Consider the following 4,939-nt stretch of genomic DNA (forward strand, 5'->3'; position numbering starts at 1 on the left):
CCTCCTTCTCCGAGTGCCACGTGTCTGCTCTGGTTGTCCACCGCTTCCCCCCTTCCCCCCTTATCCTATCTCTACGAAGCTGTTCCACCATACATTTTATTTCTTCTCTCTTTTTCCAATCTCATTGCCAGAGGAGAGGAGTCATGGCGAGCACCACCACCACAGAAGAGTGTCACGACCCACGACAGAGTTTGATGCTGGCCGCTGGCACTAGCAGCTGGAGCTCCTCCGGTGCATCGCTAGAGGTGAAGTAGCTGCAAAGCAGCGTCCATGGAGTGGAGCCATGGCGAATACCACCACAGCAGTGCAGGATCGTGAGTTGCTGTCGATGCGAAACGACGCTCGTCGACGGACGCGGGTGTTGCAACGCAGCTATGTGTCCACGGCCACGAGATGTGACAGAACAACTTGTCCACGGCCGTCGCACCGCGTTGCAATGAAGCCTCGTGCTTCCATGAAGCACTCACATGACGGCGGAGGAGCCGTAATGGAGCGCTCCTCGCCGGTGGTGGAGGAGCTGTAATGGAGCGGTCGTCGACGGTGGCAGAGGAGCGGCAATGGAGCACTCGTCTCCCGCGGAGGATCTGCAATGGAGCGCTCGACGTCCGCGGAGGAGCCGCAATGGAGCGCTCGTAGCCGGCGGCGGAGGAGCTGCAATGGAGCACTCGCTCCCGTGGAGTAGCTAGCTGCAATGGAGCAGTCGTCACTGGCGGCAGAAGGGCTGCAATGGAGCGCTCGACACCAGCGGAGGAGCAGCAGTGGAGAGCTCGTCGCCGGCGGAGGAGGAGCTGCAATGGAGCGCTCATTGGCCTCGGAGGAGCTGCAATGGAGCGCTCGTCGTCGGCTACTGAGCTGCAATGGAGCGCTCCGATGCAGCACTCACGCGAGGGGTCTCGGTGCTGCATCCCAATGTTTGCCGACGCCCGACGGCTCTTGGGGCAGCTCGAGCGAGCGCGGCATGGCGGCTGCAACTGCGAGCTCGTCGGAGCTCAACGCCATATCTAGGGATCCCGTCTGTCTGGGGGAGGGGGGGTTGGATTTGCGTTGGCTGTGAGCCTGTGACGCGGGGAAGACGAAGGCCTCGGCGGCGTTTTATCGCGTGAGAACGACATGGCAAAGTTGACTTAATTCAATGTTTGCTGGGGCTTTGATCGGACGGCTGGGGACCCGATTGATTTCCCGAGGAAATCAGTCGGGTGATTTATAGCAGCCACCTGTAACCTATGCCAACGTAATAGTATCAGAACGCAGGGGAAGCCGGCGGCATGTGTCGGTGTCCAGGGCGATCGGGTGCGGTATTGTGACGGTGTCACAGGGAGGAGCGCCCGTAGTCAAGCCCTGGGGATGTAGTCATATCGGTGAACCTCGTTAACAAATCTCGATGTTGTGTTTGTGTGATTGCTTGGTTTTCGGATGATCGATGGAGTGCCTCGAATTTATTCTAATAGTAGACTGTTGGGGAGAGCTAAGGCTAAACCGGTAGAAGGGTTGCAGACATGGTACCCTGTGTCGGGGCAGCTGATGAGGACGAGGCCATCGAGGGGCCTAGTGAGAGGACTCGGGCGGTGGAACTTGTGGGGCATGATCTTTGTGGGCGGTGCACCACCAGGCTGCCAGGTGTACAAGTACGTCGATCCATCTTCTTCTAATGTCTCGTGGTTAGGGCTGAAGAACACCTTGAGCTGGCCTGGCCTGTTGGCTCGGCGGCGGTGGAGATATCGGAAGGACGCCGACGAGAGCGTGGTGCAGCATGAACGCGACAGGATGTAGAGGCGGCCGATCGACTGCCCGCCGCAGTTCGGGAGGCTCCACGCGCCGTCGTGGCATCAAGTGTCCAGACGTCGACTGGCTCACTATATATAAGTTGTATTGCAATATATACCTCAGCTATAGATTTTACCACATCGTCAAAAGAAAGTTGATGAGATCACTTTACAAAAAAGGTAATTAAACTCAACTAAAATCGCCAAGGGAAAAGAAGCTGTGTGCTTTTGCAAAAGATACAAGAGGCACAACCATTATGCACCTAAACAAAAAGGGAAAAAGATGATGGGGAGAATTAAGTCACTTGGGTAATTAACAGCGGTATCCTAAATTGCGCATCACCTCATTCGAAAGGAAACAGAGGCGTGAGGCTCTCCTCGAGTAGCCCCAACCTAGGCTCACCGTGGCCATCAAAGCTGCCAGCAATTGCCGCGTCCTCGACCGGGCAGAATAGGATCTCCAGTGCATCACCGTTAGGTACGTTGACAGCAAACACCTTGCTAGCACCCGCAGCCAGCATGATCCTCCTCTGTCCATTCTCTCCATTGTACATGCCAAGTGGAGCCATCCAGGGAGACCACAACTGCATCCCGTAAGATTTTGTCCAAGACGTCAGATCGATGCGACAAAGCTGCTCCCATCGCCGTCGTGGTTTCGCGTAATCCCTTAGCACCCACATATGGTATAGGCCTTGACGGATATTTACGTAGGAGACGCATAGGCACCCATCTAGTTCTTCGGCCATTCTGGCCGAAGCACGCACCGCCGGATTTGGATTCAGTGGTGGTGGCTCGAGCGCGCCAAAGGTCTCGCTGCTAACGTCGAAGGAGACAATGCGACCGCCATGGCAAAGGAAGTGCAGACGCCCGTCAAGGAAGACGCCCGGGTTCTTCTCATCCACGGTGCAGTCCACCATTCGCCAAAACTCCTCCAGTACGGCCGACCGCCAAGGACAAGGACCTCGCAGCGGGTCGGGGCGCGAGGGCCGCTGAATATGCGTACCACCTTGTACTTGTCGGTCACCGAGCAGTAACCAAGGCCGTATGCGATGTTCTCGACGTAGAATGGTACATATGTAGCCATCTTCAACGGCAGTGCGGTGTCGGGGAGAGCCACGGCTTCCCCCGTAGAAGGGTTGCAGACGTGGTAGCCAGTGATGTAACAACGGACAAGAACGAGGCCATGGAGGGGCCTGGTCAGCGGAGCCGGCAAGCGGAGCCTGTGGGGCGTGAGCTTGGTCGCAGGTGCGCCACCGGGTTGCGAGGCGTAGAAGTAGGACGACGGTCCATCTTCATGCAACATCTTGTCGGAAGGGCTGAAGAAGACCTTGAGCTGCTCCGGCCTGTTGGCTCGCCGGCGATGGAGATCGAGGAAGGACGCCGACGAGAGGGCGGCGCGCCACGAACGCGACAGGCTCCGAAAGCAGCGGACCGACTTGGCCGGCAGGTAGGAGAAGATCTCGGTGAGGATATCGTCGGGCAAAGCCGCCATTGATTGCTGTCTCTCGCTGAGTTAGTTACGATCCACGTTGGTGATGTCTATGGTCGATTCCTGTGTGCACCCTCGTCGCCTTTTAGGAGGGAAGGCAAGCAGAATCGGTATGTACGTACGTAGTTTTCTTCTGGTGTATATATTACCAGGTTGGACCAACCGAAACCTACTCGAAACAACCACGTCTAAACATACTCGGATAAAGCTTCCGATTGAACCAGCGTCTAGACTAGGACACCAATATCCAGCGTCTAGAATTTGTTTTTACCGTGCTAAACTTTAAAACTACCATCATCTATATAAAAAAATGCCACGAACAATAAAATACGCACAAATTTATAAAAATGCCATGCTCAGATTTATTTTTCGAAAATTTAAATTTTACTTTGTAAATACCATCCTAAAGATAAAATATTTTATCTAGATAAGCCCAAGAAAACTGCTATGCAATAAAAAGTAAAAAATGCCATCCTCTCAACATTAAAAATGTCGTTCTCTTGACATTAAAAATGCCATCCTATTTTTCTAACAAAAATGTCATGTCAACAATAATAAAAATGAGTCGTATAGAAGATACGATCAACATGAAGATGTTCACCGATGTTGACTAGTCCGTCTCACGTGATGATCGGACACGGCCTAGTTGACTCGGATCATGTAATCACTTAGATGACTAGAGAGATGTCTATCTAGTGGGAGTTCATAAGATGAACTTGTTTATCCTGAACATAGTCAAAAGGATTTTGCAAATTATGTCGTAGCTCGCGCTTTAGTTCTACTGTTTAGATATGTTCCTAGAGAAAAATTAGTTGAAAGTTGATAGTAGCAATTATGCGGACTAGGTCCGTAAACTGAGCATCGTCCTCATTGCTTCATAGAAGGCTTATGTCCTTAATGCACCGCTCAGTGTGCTGAACCTCGAATGTCGTCTATGGATGTTGCGAACATCTGACATACACATTTTGATAACTACGTGATAGTTCAGTTAAACGGTTTGGTGTTGAGGTACCGAAGACGTTTAGAAACGTCGCGAAACATATGAGATGTTTCGAGGGCTGAAATTGGAATTTCAGGCTCGTGCCCACGTCAAGAGGTATAAGACCTCCGACGATTTTCTTAGCCTGCAAACTAAGGAAGAAAAGCTCAATTGTTGAGCTTGTGCTCAGATTGTCTGAGTACAACAATCATTTGAATCGAGTGGGAGTTGATCTTCCAGATGAGATAGTTATGTTTCTCCGAAGTCATTACCACCAAGCTGCTAGAGCTTCGTGATGAACTATAATATATCAGGGACATATATGATGATCCTTGAGATATTCGCGATGTTTGACACCACAAAAGTAGAAATCAAGAAGGAGAATCAATTGTTGATGGTTGGTGAAACCACTAGTTTCAAGAAGGGCAAGGGAAAGAGGATACTTCATGAAACGGCAAACCAGCTGCTGCTCTAGTGAAGAAACCCAAGGTTGAACCCAAACCCGAGACTAAGTGCTTCTGTAATAAGAGGAACAGCCACTGGAGCAGAATTACCCTAAATACTTGGTAGATGAGAAGGCTGGCAAGGTCGATAGAAGTATATTGGATATACATTGTGTTAATGTGTACTTTACTAGTACTCCTAGTAGCACCATGGTATTAGATACCGGTTCGGTTGCTAAGTGTTAGTAACTCGAAATAAAAGGCT

At 51.3% G+C, this 4,939-nt stretch overlaps 1 pseudogene; it reads left to right on the forward strand.

Annotated features, from left to right (window-relative positions):
• LOC123131470 (uncharacterized) lies at positions 1-1,398 on the forward strand (annotated as a pseudogene).
• Positions 1,399-4,939: the final 3,541 nt, after the last annotated feature.

This window comes from Triticum aestivum, chromosome 6A, assembly GCF_018294505.1.
Source record: "Triticum aestivum cultivar Chinese Spring chromosome 6A, IWGSC CS RefSeq v2.1, whole genome shotgun sequence".
In the NCBI taxonomy this organism is placed as follows: domain Eukaryota; kingdom Viridiplantae; phylum Streptophyta; class Magnoliopsida; order Poales; family Poaceae; genus Triticum; species Triticum aestivum.